The sequence below is a fragment of the Lathyrus oleraceus genome, chromosome 2 (genome assembly GCF_024323335.1).
Source record: "Lathyrus oleraceus cultivar Zhongwan6 chromosome 2, CAAS_Psat_ZW6_1.0, whole genome shotgun sequence".
NCBI lineage: Eukaryota > Viridiplantae > Streptophyta > Magnoliopsida > Fabales > Fabaceae > Lathyrus > Lathyrus oleraceus.
Genome location: NC_066580.1, coordinates 191,538,210 through 191,557,674, shown reverse-complemented (window position 1 = coordinate 191,557,674; position 19,465 = coordinate 191,538,210). Strand labels below are relative to the sequence as shown.

Genomic DNA, 19,465 nt, shown 5'->3' with positions numbered 1-19,465 from the left:
AGAGTATGGCTCAAGATCATTCTGGGAACCATTCATCATCGCCCAGCATCAAACTCCTCTGACTACATCAATACAGACCAGAAGTGCATTCTGTATTGCATTCACAAGGGTTTGAAGCTCTGCCTTCCTGCACTACTCTTCAGATATCTCAGAGACTCTGTAAGGGAGACAAGAAACAACATGAAACCCAGAACCTACATCCCCCTGGGAAGACTGTTGTCTGATGTTCTGATCGAGAATGGGCTGGTAGATCATCTGGAGAAGAACAAACTGATGAAAGATCTGGCGATAGATACTGGAAAGCCTCTGAACGCCAGAAATCTCAAGAGCATGGGAATCTTGAAGAAGATTCAAGTCAGACCCACGATGGACACCTCCTGGGACATCTTGAAAGATCAGAGGAAGCTGCCCCATGGTCTTGCAAGGTTCTTCAAGAATGAACCTAGAGACGCTATCCTCTTCTATTTGCAGCGTCTGAAGGATGAAGGAGTCGACATCTCTGACTTCAGACTGGACGATTGTCTAGATTCAGAAGAAGACTTTGTAAGGTTCAAAAGAGGTCCCTCTGAAAAGAAATCTTCAAAGGCCAAGAAAGCAAGGCTAGGAGAGACTTCTGGAACCAGATCTCCAGCACCTCTGCAAGTAACTACTGGTAAGTCTGCTCCCTCTATTCCCTCTGAACATCTTATGGCTTCTTCTAATCCTCTCCCAACACCACCTATATACACATCCTCTAAAACCCCACCTTCTACAACCAGAACCTCACAACCTCTACCCAATTTTAATCTTGCTCACACTACCACTTCCTCTTCATCATCTTCAGCCCCAGAATCACCTCCATACCTTAACCTCTCCTCTGACCTAGAACACTCTGACCCTAACTCTCCAACCCTAGCCCAAATTCAGGCTCAAAACCTCGCTTCACAACAATCAACACAACCTGAAGTAACTTCACCACCATAACAAACAACAAACACACCCTCTGAAGCTCAACCCTCTGACCTCCACACCTCTGATATCACCCTGCCAAACACCTCCGCTGAACCTGAAGCTGAACCTGAACCTCTAACACTAAACCTCACCCCTCCAACCTCTCCACCTCATACCTCTGAACCTGACCTTTCTATACCTACCCTTGAGGAAGCCATCATGCTGTTCGCAGGGGCTTCAGTTCAGAAGGTCAAGTCTCTAACCAGTAACTCTGGCATCAGGGATGATCCCGATTTTGTAAGGACACACTGGAATAGAGTCATTGGCTGGATGACCTCTGAGGCTTTTAAACTGAAGCACATCTCTGAACAAGTCAGAAACGACTTTATCAGAGATGCTGAGGCAAGACTACAGGAGAGACTTGCAAGAGAAGCTGAAGAAGAAGCCAGAAGGCTGGAGGAAGAAAGAGCAAGGGAAGCTGAAATCCTAAGGGCAAAGGAAGCTGAAGCTAAAGCTCTGGCCGATGTTGCTGCTGCTGCCGAAGCTGAAGCAAAGGCCGCTGCTGAAGCACAGCAGGCTCTGACTCAGGGGGAGTCCTCATCTGTTGTTCCTATGGTTCTCCAGACGCTGGAAGAACTGAAGAAAGATCAGAAGGAACTCCGTGCCAGAATGGATAAACAAGACACTGTCAACGACAACATTCAGAACATGCTAGCTCAATTGCTTCAAAGAATGCCTCCGCCTCCCAACCCCTAGGCACTTAGGATTTTGTTTGCCTGTCGTTTTGCTTTCCTTGTTTCTGATGTTTACTTGTTCTTTTTGCCCTTGTCTCCGTTGCCTTTTTATCTGAATATAATGCTTTTCACTTGAATTTCTTTTTTTTGCTATGTCTTTTTGATTCTGACAAAAAGGGGGAGAAGTCATTAATAGCTCTGATGAAAATACTGTCTAAATACCTTAAGCACTCTGCAACATATTTTTCTTAAAAATAAATTTATCTAACATTAGACTTAAGAAATTGCAGAAGGTATCAAGAAACCTCATTGCTTGGAAGCTCTGGTAAGGACTTCTGAACTCCCTAGCCTATCTCAGGGGGAGCTCTTGTCTATCTGATCTGATATTGTCTATGTTTCATCTGCTAATTGAGTTTGTTTTGTCATCATCAAAAAGGGGGAGATTGTAAGAACAAAAAGTGTTCTACAACAGATTCCATGATTTTGATGATAACAAAGGATGAAACCAAAAATGGCACCCTAACGGAAACTTTCTAAGTGTGCAGGGTTCTAAGGAAAGAAGGAAGAGATCTTATGACGTCATCAGATACATAATCATATCAGATACAAATTATCAGAAGACCAGAAGTAGAAACACGTTCAAGAAAGTCTAACTCTGAGCAAAACAGCAAAATATCAGAAGCATCTGAACAAGAAGTACGCTCTAGAAGTTCTGACTCTGAACAACGGTATGTCAAACTCCAGAAGCTCTCAGCGCTATCTGAAGAAACCATCAGAACTCATAAGAGATCAACATTAGAAGATTAGATAGCAAGATTCCAAGATTCCCAAGAAACATGAAGACTCTGATCATGGATTTCCTAATAAAGAAAGAGTAACGTTAACTTCAAATAAAGGTTTGGAAATGGATTTCCTAATACAGAAAGAGACGTTAACTCCAAATTCAAATGAAAAGGAACTATATTTGGAAAGAAGTCATTCGAGGAGAAAAAGTAGTGTTGGCAAGAAGCTATATAAGTTATGGCATTAATTCAAATTATTGGCCATCAATTTCAACGACTACTTCACTCCTATATAAAGGACTGCAATCAACATTGAGAAATAAGATAGAGAACATACTGAAACATCAACACACATAAAAACGTTTTATTCTCTCAATCTTCACGAAGCTTTTGCTTAGAACGTGAAACACTTTTTGTTCTTACTGTTGTAATATTTGCTTATCTTAGAAGCACTCTAGATTACATAAGTCTTTATCTTTGTTGTATTTCCTCAAGTGACTCTGCACAGTCTGTATACTTGAGAGGACTAGGAGATCTTTCTCTTAGACGTTGTTTATAATCAATCTTTCAAGATTAGTGGATTAAGTTCTTGTTGAAGGCGAAATCACCTTGGCCGGGTGGACTGGAGTAGCTTTGTGTTATAAGCGAACCAGTATAAATTCCTTGTGTGTTTTTTATTTTAAAAAGTGCTTATTTTCCAAAACAATTCAAACCCCCCTTTCTTGTTTTTCTCACCTTCAACTTTCTCATCCAAAACTTGGAAGACCGAGGAAGCAGAGAAGTCCAGGTATCATTCGGATCATCTATCACCTGATGCTCGAGGAATTCAATCAGAGCGTCTTTCTCTTTGATTTGCTGAAGCAACTCTTCTCTTTCACGGATCCAGGCACGTGAAAGGTCTTCTTCTCTCAACTCCTCTGCACCTTGGTTAGGGAGGGTTGAAGGCCCAGCCACAACCAATGGTGTAGGTCTCGGATAATCATATGGCATAAGATACTCAGAAGCTCTCTGTCTGACCCAAGAAGTATACGGATCCAAAGCAATGCAGTTCTTCGGACCCAACTCATTTCTACCCTTCTTGTGAATCTTGCGCCAAGCGCGGACCATCCTGGCTTTCAGGCCTTGGGGATCTTTACCCTCCTGAAAGAACACACCTTCTAACAGAATGTTATGAGGTTTATCCTTTAGGGGGAACCCAAGCTGACGACGTGCTAATATAGGATTGTAGATGATCCCACCGCATGTACCAAGAAGAGGCACATTAGGGAATTCACCACAATAATCAATAATCTGAACAGTATCATACACGCGATCATACCAAGAGATATCGTCATTAGTGAGAGACATAAGTCTCGTAGACCACCGTAGACATCCCTTGTTCTCCTTGAAAGCAACCGTCTGCGGTAAGTGAGAAATAAACCACTTATACAACAAAGGCAAACAGCACACAATAGCTCCTCCACCCTTTGCATTCCTCAGATGCAAAGAGAAATAGGCATCACCCAACAGAGTCGGAACGGGATTAAGAACCGAAAAGATCCTAATGGCGTTCATATCCACAAATTTGTCGATGTTGGGGAACAATATCAAACCATAGATGAGCAGCACAAATAAAGCCTCAAAGGCGTCCTCACTCATGGCCTTCCCATAAACAGTAGCTTGAGCGATGAGGAAATCAGAAGGAAGACCCTGAATTCCACCTTTGGTGGTCATATGAGCTTCAATAAGGGATTCATCTATGTGCAACAAGTCTGCAATCTCTCGAGAAGTCGGAATACTCTCTAAGCCACTGAACGACACCTGATCCAGAATAGGAATACCCACAAGATGAGCATACTCCTCGAGCGTAGGCAACAGCTGAAAGTCTGGAAAAGAGAAGCAGTGATACATAGGATCATAGAACTGCGCCAAAGTACTCATCAACCCTTCATCAACCTGAGTAGTCAACAGAGGCAGAAGCTTCCCATAACGAGCTTTGAAACCCAAGGGATCTAATACATAAGATGTCAGATTCCTTAACTCTTTCACATCGGGCTGTCTAAAGTTGTACTTCTTTGTATGCCTTTTTGGTCTTTCCATGTCTGAAAATTTTGTAAATAAACCCTTTAAGTTCCTTGAAAATTTTCTGATTTTTCTGATGACATGAATGCAGATGAATGCATGAATGCATGAATGCAGCAATCACACTCAAGGATCAAACAAAGCACACCAGACAAAGGTCATGGGAAAGCTCATAGCATCCTTAATATCAATCATCCATTTTGGCGGATTATGGTTTTCACCTTATCAACACCCAAGTTCCATTGATATTAACAATACATGAACCGGCTCAATCATCCTTAATATTAACCATCCATTTTGGTGGATTATGGTTTATACCTTATCAACACCCAGGTTCCATTGATATTAGGGATGTCTGAACGACTCAACCATGAATCACGGGTTTGTTGAGAGTCACGAGCATGGAGTCTCGGTTAAGAACCACCCAAAGGGAGTGTACTAGGGTTTAAACCTGCCGAGCATGTTCTACCAGAGGTTCCCATAGTCATCATCCCATCTTTCGAATATTATCGGAGGAACGAATACTCGTATTTCAAAAATATTCTCAAGAGAGACTCTTATGAGTGTAGTATTGCGTAACAATCGCATCAGATCTTACATTTGAACGACCTCCGCACTACGTCCTAAAAAATAGGCCAAGATGGGCTTGGTAAACTAAGGTCCTTGGCTTCTAAGGCACATGATTGAAAGAATAATGCATAACCACAAATAACTTGTGTGACATTATTAATCCAACATGACCTCCACCAAGTGAATGGACTCGCAAGTCAACTTGTTAAGGAATACTCCACACGAGTCGACAAGACTACGCCATTCTCCTATCCTAAGGTGCACTCGAGTTCGGGTATAGAACTCATCTCACAGAGATCACCAAGCAAACAGCAATTGTATATCAAGCAATTCAAACATTACAATCAATACAGTCATCCCAAATTGTACAAAAATATGTCAAATAACAAATAAACAATATCACACAACAAGGGTGAAAAGTAGGCAAAACCACCAAGGCTGATCCCCAGCAGAGTCGCCACTTTTCTGTAGCGGTGTATTCGTCACTTTATGATTTATTGACTAAATCAAAAGCAAAGCATACAAAGAATCGAGTCGCCACCGCACTTTTATTTATCCAAAGGAATGGCTAAAAAGCGAACAAAAGCCTAAGAAGTTTTACACATAGAAAACTAATGAAAAGATCAGAGATCTGTGTAAGGGGTAAATTACGCAATGGGAAGGTGTTAGGCACCCAACACGTCCTAGGTACTCCTAGGGAGCCCTTTTCACAACTTGTTGTACGAAATGTTATTTGTTTATGAAATATTTATTGTGCAAACATGGATTGAAGGGATGAGAAAAGAATATGCAATTTTATTATTTTTGTGTTTAAACGGATGAACCCGTTGCCTACGTACCTTTCCATGGAAGGTAAGGATCAAAACGCCGTAGTTCGGCTAAAAGATTTCCAAAATATGAGTGGGTTCATTTTAAACAAAATCCCTAAGGTCTTTCGTTATCCACGGGAGAAAACTCAACCTTATACAAACAACAAGTCCACCATGTGAGAAAAGCTTCAACTTGCTAGTGAGGGGTTAACCCTATAATAAGCAAGGAAGTCTTACAATTCAATCACTAAGGACAAAAGGTGAGATTAACATCAACCAACTAGGATAAATCAAACCTATGGCTAATGTATGAAAACTTATCAAGAATGGACAAAGCCACAAAACAATTGAATGAGTGAAATTAACCAATTAGGATTACTCACAAAAATGGTCAAGGTATGATTAAAATTCAATTCAAAAGAAGTATTATGAAAATGAAGTTTGGAAAATCAAAGGCTTAAGGCCTAGGTTTCTAATTTGAAATCATGTCAAAATGTTTGCACAAAGTTTTCTTTGGTTTTGGAATAATATGCAAATGGAGGTTTAAAGAAACAAAAAGATGGGAGGGTGTGGAAGTAAAACTTCTTAGATGTTCACCTCTTGAGATCATATGTAGATGATCCAAGTGATTCCTTTGGAATAGGCAATGAGCAATAAGCAGATAAACAAAGCAAATGGATACCGGGTGCCAATCAATGGACTTACACCAATCTCACAAACAAAGATGGATATCGGATACCAATCAATGGATTTACACCAATCTCCTAAAACAAACATGGATACCGGATGCCAATTACTGGACTTATACCAATCTCCAAAGAATGATCCTAGGAAACAACTGCCAATAAATGGACTTACAATTGCCTCCTCACATACAACAAACAAAACAAATGCAATAAGTAAGAGGAAACAAGTTGCCAATAAATGGTCTTACACTCGACTCCAAGGAAATAGGATGTCAATAAATGGTCTTAGTCCCAACTCCTTCCAAATCATAGGAAACAATGGCCAATAAATGGACTTACAATTGACTCCTCAATGGACAAACAAAAGTGTCACAAAGATATGAACAATGATCATGAAATGATGTACAATTAATGATGATAAATGCACAAAGGCACACTCAAACAAATATGCACAAATGAATCAAGTAATCAGACAAACAAGTCAAATAGCACACACTATACACAAGCAATTAGGCTCAAGCAAGGTTAGGCTTTACAGCCAACTGGAATGGGGTAATTTGTGCTCTTAACCCTAACATTGAGAGTTAGGGTGAAGCAGATGAAAAGGAGATAAGGGGTATGCCTCATAGCTCTTATCCCTGGTCAGGGAGAGCTTTGATCAATGGAAAGTGTGGGAGTTCATAAAATTGGAACTCTTCTCCACAAATAGACTCTATAAGATCTTGGGTTATTATCCACAATGCATCAACACATTGTGTGAGCAAAGTGAATGACACACTGAATAGCAGGAGATGGATTACATATCTCTTTTATCTACCAATTGCCTCATAAGAGGACTTTTCCTGCTTGGCACAAAAGATAAACAATCACAAGCATTGCCTCTTAAGGAGGACTTCAGACAGGTGCCTGCCCACATAACAGGACAGGTCTTCCAGACTACATGAAGATTAGAGGTCATACCTAAGTGATTAAGCAACCAAGCAAAGCAAAGTTCAAATGAACTTAAAGCAACTTATGTACCTGTGGAAACATCAAACAAATCAGTACAAAGTTCAGACAATCAAACAACAGTCGATAAGCAACCAACAATCCCAATGTACACAATGTGTAAACCAAAGGTCAAACTCAAATGATTTAACAATCAACCTACAAAACACACAAAGATTAGTAATCAAATGCAAACATCAATGCTCAAGTGATGGAGCATCAACAACTATGTAACTTGGATGTTCAACCTGAAATCAAAGCTCAAATGTGAGAGGCAAACCACTAGGTCAAAGCCTAGGGTCAAAGATGGAGAAAAAATTCAAAACAGAAGCTGAAATTTAAGATGAATCAACTTCAAACACATCTTGAAACAATCCAAAAGGTCTCACATCAATATCATTAACCAAAAGCATTTCATGATCAATTGAAGTTCAAGGCAATTTTAAAGCTCAAATGTGATCAACCAGAATGAAAAATCTCAATTAAATCAGAAATGATTCAAATAATTCCAAGAAAATTCATGCTCAATTACAACATCCATAACATGTATCACACAAAATATCAGAACAATTGGAGATCATTTGGCATGGCAAACACATCATATAAGTTGGACAAGAAAAAGGTGTGACACAAATTGTCACACCAACTTAGAACAATCATAAAACAGAAATGATAATTGATAAAAATACCAAATCAACACCAAAATGTCAGGCAATGTGTCTAGTTTCATCATGCAAATTTTCAGATCATTGGATCAAAGACCAGCATTTCACAAATGTATAAGCATGGCAAGGTCAAGATAGCATACATGTTCAATCATCTTAGCACCAAAAATAATCCAGCCAAGCACAATTTTGGAATTAATGATCAAAAAATAATAGACAAGATAAGGAATGCAATGCAAAAAACCTCATAATTTTTGGATCAATTTTCAATTAGATATGAATTTTGCAAGATGAAGAAAAAATAAAAAAAAACATGTGAAGCAAGCATATGAAATAGGAGGGAAATGAAATAATCATGGAAGCATTTGAAAAATGGTTGTGACGGGGAATCGAACACGGAGCGGATTCAAAAATGAAAGAGGCGCGCTGAATGAAACGCGATCGTTTCATTTATGTGTTGGCAGTCAATGGCATGGTCAAAGCAAGCGGACCAATCAGAATGCAGCATGGCAATCAGCATGCACCAATCACACGCGAGCCCTATTCTAACATGCAGGCCACGGTTTTATGTTGCAGAAAGAATCAAAAACGTTGCCAAAACATGAACATCATCATCTTCATCGTGAATCATGAACAGTGCAAGGCAGCAAGAACAAAATTCCCAGAAATCACAATTGAACACATCATTGTGTAGGTCTTTCATCATATAACAAGAATCCATAAACATTTCAACAAGAAACAACAAGACATGCATGGATCGAAGCAAACAAAAATCATCATCATAACTTCAAACAGTCATATCTCATTCAATTTTGCACGAAATCTCATGGTTCAAAGCTCAGAATACTCAGCATAAAAAGATCAACAACAATAGCATAATAGATTTCAAAATTAGGAGATTCGATTCATGACCTCTTGAAGAGCAGAAATGGAATTCGTGTGGTTCAAGGCCTTGTGATGCTTTACAGTTCTTCTATAATGCTTGTATGAGTGATTGGAAGAGAAAATGGAGCTCAATTGTGCACGATTTTGCCAAAATCTTGATTCACCATTGTTGCTTCAAGCTTCAAGAATGCTTCAACCTTGCACTGTTTGCTTCAGTTCCACGTGTGAATCTGCTCAAGAATACCTCAGAAACAAGAATCAAGCAAGAAGAATGGATTGAATGTGAAGAAATTGCAAGAAATTTTTGAGAGAAAATTTTGAGTGTTTTGATCTAGATCTGAAATTGTGATTGTTCATCTGAAAAACAGTTAGGGTTTTAGCTTATATATGCAATGCTAATCACCCTTTAATCATGTTTAAGCCAATGCAAATGGAATTAACCAAAAATGAGGTGTAAGTGCAAATTGCCTTTTTCACCCTATGCATGAAGTGCATGCATGAACAGTGCACGAAATCCATTTGATTTCACTTAAAATTCTATTTTGGAGCCAATGGTGGTGGGAAAAAGATCAAATAATGCACCAATTTTAAATTTCAAGTTTTCCCTCCAAAAATCAAATGAATTACCAAATGCTCATGTGATGATAATTTGTGCAATGCAATGCATGTTTTGGAAATTATAGGTCATGAGGAGAATTTAGCAAAAAGAACCACTTGAATTGGAGCTTTGGTTGAGAAGTTATGGCCATTTGAATCTTCATACACACTTTGCCATGTTTTGATCATATCTCCTTAACCACACATGAGAAATTTATGATCTTGGACTTTTTGGAAATGGGAGAGAAAGATAGACAACTTTCATGTTCAACAAAATTTCATTTGAAGCTTTCTTGATGATGTAATATGAAGTTGAAGTTAGGTTAAAACCTTTCCATTTTTGGCAAAATTTGAATTATAGGTCACTTTCTATTTTTGGAAAGTTTTGTCCTGACTTTAAATTCTTCAATGTTGATGTTTGAAATTTCAAATAAGACTTGTTTGAACATGAATGAAGTATTTCTAATCACTTCCCACCTCCAAATCCACAGTTGACTTGGCAGTTGACTTTCTAGGCCTTCAGTTGACCTGGCAATGTTCTGATGAAATTCAAGCCTCTACCACTTGGGATTTTGATTCAAAATGGCATCATAGCTCATATGAACTCTTGATAATGATTGTGGGGTCCAAATTCTCAGGAATGGCCACCATCTATTGCTCAATGACTGCCTTTAATTGTTTTGACTGTGATTGCTTTATCTGCAAGACAAAGGTTAGATGACATATTTTTGTACTTTTGGTTAGTGATAAAAGAAAAGCAAATGGTATACAAATGCAACATGCTTGGTGATCAAGAATCACCCAAAAAAGATGACCCACCCACAAGGAAGGAAGCAAGGTGCACAATGATCCTTGAGGCAATGAAATGTTATGATATGATGCCATGAGGGATCTTAGGGACAAAATTGGGGTCTTACAGGGTGGTACGTAAGTTTTATCTTTAGGTTCTTCTCCTTTTTCTCGACCTTTCTGGTTTTCAGATTCCTCTGGTTCCTTTACTTCGTCTGTGGGTTTGGTACATTCCTTAGAAGTTTCGGGTTCACTCAATCTAGGGTTTGGTGGCTCATCATAAGCGTTCCCACTTCGTAGGGTAATGGCATTGGCTTGTTTTCTCGGATTTTGTTGAGGTTGTCCAGGGAATTATCCTCCAGGTGTAGTCTGAGGGGCTTGGTTTAAAGCTACCTGAGAGATCTGGGTTTCAAGCATCTTGGTATGAGTAACTATTTGGTCAACCTTGGTTCCTAACTGAGTAATCAATTCGTTAACATGAATGTTTTGGTTCACGAACTCCTTGTTTTGTTGGGTTTGAGCGGTGATAAAATTTTCCATAATTTTCTCAAGGCTCGGCTTTGATGGTACAGGTTGCATAGGTTGATTTGATCTAGGGGCTTGATAACTAGGTCTCGGAGGTGCATTGTTTTGAATAGGGTTATTGTTTTTATAGGAGAAGTTCGGGTGATTCCTCCATCCAGGATTATAGGTATTCGAGTATGGGTTCCCTTGGGTGTAGTTCACTTGCTCAGAGTGGGTTTCATTTAATAGACTGCATTCTGCAGATTGGTGTCCTTTGGTTCCACATATCTCACAATCCGACGAAACTGCGGCTACAATATTCGAGTTTATGCACATATGCTCGACTTTGAGGGCTAATGCGTCCATTTTAGCTTGCATCATGTCTATAGAGCTTAGTTCATGCACTCCTCCTTGGGCTTCCTTCTTCTCTACTGTCGCTTGTTCGACACCCCATGATTGATGGTTTTGAGCCATATCTTCGATGAGGGCACTAGCTTCAGGATAAGGTTTGTTCATCAGAGCACCACCTGCGGCAGCGTCGATGGTCATCTTCGTGTTATAATGAAGTCCATTATAGAAGGTTTGAATGATTAACCAATTTTCTAAACCATGATGTGGGCATGCTCATAACAACTCTTTATATCTCTCTCAAGCTTCGAACATCGATTCTCCTTGGTTTTGGGTAAATCTAGTTATATGGTTTCGAAGAACGGAGGTCTTACTCGGGGGAAAATATCTAGCAAGAAAAACTCTTCTAAGGTTATCCCAAGTCGTAATGGAATTGGGTGGAAGGGAATCTAACCATGATAGGGCTTTATCTCTGAGGGAAAAAGGAAATAATCGCAAACGTATTACCTCAGGAGAAGCTCCATTGGTTTTAAAAGTGTCTGCTAATTGAAGAAATATTTTTAAATGTTGGTTTGGGTTCTCAGTAGCGAGACCTGCGAATTGTCTCTGTTGCACTAGTTGTAACAGGGATGGTTTAAGTTCAAATATATTAGCTGGGATGGTTGGGTTTACTATACTAGAACTAGGTTCTTCATTAGATGGTTGAGCGAAGTCCTTAAGAGGTCTTTGGTTTTGATCTTCGGCCATAGCTCTCTTAATTCTATGAAAGAACAAATGTGCGCGAGCGTAACGTTCAGGTTCCGCCAGAGGGTATACTAAGCTTAAACTTCCGGTGCTGCGAGTTCTTCGCATTGACCGGCGGGAAATAGCCTAAGTCTAAACGATATAACAACAGGAAAATGAAATTTGACGAAATTGGTCCCCGGCAACAAAAACTTGATGCGGTGTTTTTCGCAAGTATACGAGCGCGTCAGAGTAATATAAAAGATTGTCGAATCCACAGAGACCAAGTGCCAATCTATCGTTATCTATTGTTATGGTGTTTATCAAAGGCAATCAAAATAGGTGTTTTTGGAGTGTGCAATGAAAAGTAAAATGTTGAATAAAGATTAATTAATAAAGACAGGGTCGAATGTAATTCACGTAATCAATTAATAATCCAAGTACTTGGTAATAGAGCTACTTATGGGCAATGTTTCCTACTTTGAAAAGAACTAATTTAACAGGAACGGTCGCTTTCGCGTATTCAGAACCGAGTTGTACTCCCTAATCAAACCCTCTTATTGTCACTTATAAAAAGGCGCGCATTGCGTTAGAGTAGTAAACCTATTTTTAAGAAATATAGTATCTTGACTAAGTTGAAAAGTATTATAACCTGGATTTCTTAACCAAAAGAGGTTCTCACGAACCAGACTCTAAACTTATAAACGCGTCGGAAAATAGTTTTAAAATCTCTTTTCTTCTTAAGTTAAAAACTCCTAATGAACTAAACAATGCGCTTTCGCTGTTTTTGAAATAGTTAAAAACAATTAAGTTTAGATAGACGTTGGACGGCTTTCGATCTTACCCAACGGAATTGAAGTGCGGGAAAACTTAAGTTGAAAGTTAAAATAGCCCTTAAGTATTTCTACGAACAATTGTATGGATTATCGGTTCAATTACGATTCTTACATTCTAACCTTATAGATTTAGTTAGACATGGTAAAGTAAAAGTGCATTAATTTAAATAAAAGTAGTGCGAGTGCGGAAAGTAAATAAAAGTAGTGCGAGTGCGAGGAAATAAATAATTTAGAGCGAGTGCGAGGAAATAAATAATGTAAAGCGAGTGCGAGGAAATAAATAATGTAAAGCGAGTGCGAGGAAATAAATAATTTAAAGCGAGTGTGAGGAAATAAATAAAGTAAAGCGAGTGCGAGGAAATAAATAAAGTAAAGCGAGTGCGAGGAAATAAATAAAGTAAAGCGAGTGCGAGGAAATAAATAAGATAAAGATAAGTAATAAAAACCTGCTTCAATCGGAGGGTTGAATAAATTGCAAAGCGGAAATGAAAATGGCGGCAGGATTAACTTCCTTCCAAAGTGCTCCAAACTCGATTACAGACTCTATCACAGACTCAATTACACAATTGTGGTAACACTCCAATGCGAAGCGACTACCACTTTATAATACTGAATATATGCTTAAGTGAAACAAAGTTGCTCTGAGTTTGCCTCTGTTCTAAGTTTGGATGATTGCAAAAGTGATTTCGAGTTTCTATTTATAAGCAAGTAAAAAGATGGAAATGACAAGGATGTCCTTCAACTTGAAAATGGGAGGGAAAATTTTCCTCTTGTGGCGCCCGCCACAAGGCCAATCTGAGGTGCCTTAGTGGAAGTAGTGGGGAATGTGGAAGTTGAGGGAAGTTGAGCTTGGACACGTCATGGCAGGGTCTATGGCGCCAACCATGGGGTAGGCCACAAGTACAAAATGCTGAATTTTAGGGTTTTTAGCTCTTTTTCACTCCTTTTCTCGATCGGGGCTCCGATTAAAGTAAAAACCTGAAAACAAAGGAAAACATAGCAATAACACAACAAAATAACAATAAAACAACTAGAATGCATGTGAAATCGGAGTCGAAAATACGGTAAATTTCAGTGTTATCATTAAGCAAGATCAAGTGTGTGTCTACTTGATTGAAGCTGTTAAGCAAGATCAAGTGTGTGTCTACTTGATTGAAACTGCTAAGTAAGATCAAGTGTGTGTTATTGAAGAGTGTCTTCTTTTCATAAGGAATTGTTGTTTAAAATCACAGGTGTGATTGAGGGGGGGTGAGTGGGTTCTCATATCTAAGAGTGCTTAGGTAGAAATCACACGGGTAGAGATTAGGTGAGAAAGACTGTAAGTTGTTGAAGTGTACTGAGAGTCTTTGAATTGATTCTATTTAGTGGATTTCCTTCCTGGCTTGGTAGCCCCCAGACGTAGGTGAGTTCCACCGAACTGGGTTAACAATTGCTTGTGTCTCTTGCGTTACTATTCTTTATCTTTATCCTGTTTGTGTTACTCAGATATTAGTGTCGTGACATTACCTTCGACATCTCATATCTGATACCAGAATTTCAATAGGGAATTCAAAGTTTGGAGAAGGAGTAGGATCATTGTATTCAATGGGTTTAGAAACCAACCTGCATAATGATTTGATATTTTGATTTTAGAGAAGTGAATTGCGACCAAATATTATGCAGATTGACAATCATTGTTTATTTATGTTTTTTGTGATTACCATTTTCATAAAGGCAAAAAGTAAAAATAAAAACACCATAGATGTGGACGAATAGAGTTGCATTTTATTAATGATCAAATTGAAAGATGTCTGACAATGTTCACGTCTCCCTTAGGCATAGGAGAAGGATTTTCAAAAATAACAAAACAATTACTTAGAGCGATGAACAATAACAGGAACATCGACAGCGATCCAATTATTGCAAGCTTTTCCATGCGTCACAAAATTGGTGTAGTCTTCCTCCTCATCATCCTCAATCACAACAGCTAAGTGTTGTCCATTACCATGAATGAACCCTCCGCTACAGAAACTAGGTTGCACATCTTCAACTTTAACATCAGACGGTCCTTGCTGAAATTCTAAACCTGCTCGGCTCTTGTTCTCGGCGACCTCTACCATCCGGCCCCCTTGATCAGAATTACCGTCTTCAACAATATTCTGAGAGACTTTAAAGGAGGACATAGGTGCCCTAACTCACTTTCCTTCAGCAATGGATAGAGCTCGGAACGGAGTTCCAATCATATCCTCAGATTTAACATACGAGAAAGACGACAGATGGCTCACTAACAGAGCTTTCTCTCCACCCACAATGACGAGCTTACCATTCTTCACGAAGTTCAACTTCTGATGCAGAGTGGATGTCACAGCCCCTGCCTCATGTATCTATGGCCTTCCTAACAAACAACTATAAGTCAGGTGGATATCCATTACTTGGAAAGTAATTTGGAAATCACTCGGACCTATCTTCACTAGAAGGTCCACCTCACCAATAACAGTCTTGCGAGAACCATCAAAAGCTTTGACGATCACACCACTGTATCTCATTGGAGCTCCTTGATACGACAACCTGGACAGAGTTGACTTCGGGAGTACATTCAATGAAGAACTGGTATCAACCAACACATTTGACAACACATCTTCCTTACAATTCATCGATATGTGCAATGATAGGTTGTGATTTCTGCCTTCCTCGATAAGTTCTTCATCACAGAAGCTCAGATTATTGAAGGAAGTGATGTTAGCCACAATGTGGTCAAACTGATCTATTGTTACATCATGTTCGACATAAGCTTGCTCCAATACCTTTTGCAATGCTTCTCTGTGCGCTTCAGAATTCAGAAGTAGAGACAACACTAAAATTTTGGAAGGAGTCTGAAGCAGCTGCTCCACCATATTGAATTCACTTTTCTTAATCAAACGAAGTACCTCATCATCATCATTAGGCTTCAAACTGCTGGATTCACCAGACTGACACTTTGGAGCACTAACCAGATTTGCTGCAGGCACTTCCACCTTCTTACCAACATCTTCTACATCTCTCGGGAAAATAGGACCAAATACACGACCACTATGGGTCACCCTCACTGTATCGGCAATGTCCACAATAGAATTAGTCGTAGACAATGGGACCTCTTGACCATTCTCCATCATTGTCGCATTATACTGATACAGAACAGCTCTATCGGATGCATACGGGAGTGGACCCGCTAACCGTATCACTAACGGCGATACCGATATGTTGGCACTGTTACTACTGCTGCTATTAAATTGAATTACGGCCCGCTCAGGGGTCTTAAACACTGGCACTATTACGTTGGCATCATCTATATCCCTTGACTATTAAATCTGGATTACATTCTTATCCATCAACTTCTGGATATCTCTCTTGACAATCGAACACCCATGGAGGTTCACACTGCAGATTGTATAATTGTTGTGGTCGTGTTCACAATCACTAATCGTACATAGGGTCTTGTGCATTTCCACCAAAGATCGACGAATACGTCGCACATCAAATACTTGGAAACTCCCTGGACAACCATCTACCATATTGACAGAGGGATTACCATGAGCAGATAATGTGTTAGCTTTAACATTAGATGCGAGGTCCTCAAAGGACACCATCCCACTCTAAACTAGCTTCTGGACCTCATATTTCAACGGATAGCAGTTCTCGATATCATGACCAGGAGCCCCTTGATGAAAGGCACAACGGAGTTCTGGCTTATACCACCATGGAAGTGGTTCTGGAATTTGTGGCGGATTTCTTCGTTGGATTAGGTTCTTGAGAACCAAAGACGGATAAAGTTTTGCGTATGACATAGGAATAGGGTCAAAAGATACCTTCTTCCTCTCAAAGTTTTGTTGTTATTGTTGTTGATTATTATTGGTGTTGTTGTTGTAGTTGTTTGTTCTTTGTTGTGGCTATTGTTGACGTTGTTGTTGTTGAACTAGAATAGATTGATTGTTAGAAAATACCAGAATGGAGGATGATACTTGATGATGGTGTTGATGTGGTTACGAACTTCTTCTGACATGAGGCCTCATCTGCCTCCCAACTGATACTGCATTGGCTTCGCCTTCCTTCTTCTTAGCGAAACTGTTACCATACCTCTTGCTCGAAGATACCTCTTTCTTAGATAAACGTCCCTCATGGACACCCTCTTCTAATCTCATCCCCATATTTACCATTTCGGTAAAGTCACTGAGGGCACTAGTAATCATTCGCTCGTAGTAAAACGAGCTCAGAGTCTTGAGGAAGATCTTGGTCTTCTTTTTTTTTCCAACGGAGGGTTGATTTGAGCGGCAAGCTCTCTCCATCTCTGGGCGTACTCTTTAAACGTCTCCTTATCCTTTTGAGACATCGACCTCAACTGGTCCCTATCCGGCGTTATATCAATGTTGTATTTGTATTATTTCACAAAGGCCTCACCCAAATCATTGAACGTGCGAACACTTGCACTATCCAATCCCATGTACCACCTCAGAGCGACACCAGTCAGACTGTCTTGAAAGTAGTGAATCAGTAACTGATCATTATCAGTTTGCATCGACATTTTCCTGGCATACATGACAATATGGCTAAGTGGACAAGTATTCCCCTTATACTTTTCAAAGTCAGGGACTTTGAACTTTATCGGGATCTTGACATTCGGCACTAGGCAAAGCTCAACAACACTCTTACCAAACAAATCGTTTCCCCTCAAGGTCTTCAACTCCTTTCGTAACTCAAGGAATTGATCTTTCATCTCGTCCATCTTCTCATAAACATCTGAGCCCTCAGACGGCTTGGAATGGTAGATGGTGTCCTCAACACGAGGCAAAATGTGAACAACTGGAGGCGGCACAGACATGACCAGGCTAGATGCCAGCATGGAAGTAAAGGTAGGCGCAAAACCTTCAGGCACACAGTTCGGTGGCATTCCCCATGGGAATCCGGCAGGAATAGCAGGTGCAAACTAAGTGGAAGGCATGGTTGAAGTAACAACCTTTGAAATGACAGTCCTCTGAGAAGGAGGAGTGACGGGTGTTGGAGACGACTAACTCTAAGTAGCTAAAATAGACTCCGTCATGGCAATCAAGCGAGCTATCTCGTCCTTCAACTCTCGGTTCTCTTGTTCCAAGTGTTCCATGATTCTCAGATGATTGGCGCGAGTATTATATCGATGAGTCCGCTTGGCTAAAGCATAGAAGAATAACCAATAAGACATCTGGCGGAAGAAAAACCTGTTATACAAATGATTCATGAAAAACAATGTTTTGATTGTTTTTATTTTCAAGAAACATACTATTTGATTTGTAAATATATAATAACAATTGTAACAATTTGATTGACCATAAAATCTAGTTTATTCATATAATTTGGAAGGATTACACTGAGTACAATTTCAGAAACCAAAATACAAATACAAGAGAAAGGGAGACTATTCATCCTAAGGATCCCCTAACAATGGTGTCAGATGATCTGGCTGCAGGCGCATACTTCCTTCGGATGCTTCGAATCTCAGACTCAAAAGAAGTTTTCATCTGAGCCTTCTGGAGGACAAGCTGGTCAATAATCTTCTTTCAAGCACCAGAAGGCTAAGGCATACTAGAAGAAGATGGACCCTTTGTCTCTTTCTGTCTCTTCACTGCTCGGTCTTCAAGAAGCTCAATAAGTGCATCTTTGTCCTTAGACTCAAGCTGTAACTCCTCATGCTTTCTTATCAAAGCATGGAACCGCTCTTCCCACATATCCTTCTCTTGCTTCATCTTGGCGAGTGCGTCTTCCAACTCCTATACATCTTGGTTAGGGAGAGTTAATGGCTCAACCACAACCATAGACATATGTCTCTCACAAGCATAGCGCATCTTGAATTTCAAAGCTCTCTTCTTCACCCAAGAAGTGTAAGCTTCCAAAGCTACACAGTTGCACGAACCAAGCTCGGATCTTCCTTTCGTATGCACGTTATGCCAAGCATGTATCATCTTCAGCTTCATATGTTGGGGATCTTTACCCTCTTGATAGAAAATACCTTCTAATTGAGTGTTATTAGGCTTGTCTCTCAAGGGGAACCCAAGTTGACGACGAGCTAAAGTAGGGTTGTAGTTGATTCCTCCTTGTGTACCAATGAGAGGCACATTAGAGAATTCACCATAACTATCAATAATCTTAAAGATACCCAATGAAGAATCATACCAAACTATATCATCATTAGTGAGAGACATAAGTCTCTGAGACCACCTTAGACATTGTTTGTTCTTCATAAAAGTAGGTGTCTGAGGCAAGTGCGAAATAAACCACTTGTACAGAAGAGGAACACATCACACAATCGTTCCACCACCTTTAGAATTCCTTAAATGCAAAGAGAAGTACATATCACCTAACAGAGTAGGTACAGGATTCCTAATCAAGAAGATTCTAATGGCATTAACATCAACAAAACCGTCAATGTTAGGTAACAAAGCTAAACCATAGATGAGCAACATAAAGATAGCTTCAAAAGAATCCACACTACCGCCTTAAGCAAAGGCAGTAGCTTTCCCAATAAGGAAAGCTACTTTAGAGGGCGCTTTTTTTGGCCTATAACAACGCTTTA

General features: G+C 39.7%; 1 non-coding gene across 1 annotated transcript; it reads left to right on the top strand.

Moving 5' to 3' along the window:
* The first annotated feature begins 11,603 nt into the window (after nucleotides 1–11,603).
* Nucleotides 11,604–11,710, top strand: LOC127124114 (small nucleolar RNA R71). The gene has a single exon (XR_007803751.1). It is a non-coding gene; the product is annotated as a small nucleolar RNA R71 (small nucleolar RNA).
* Nucleotides 11,711–19,465: the final 7,755 nt, after the last annotated feature.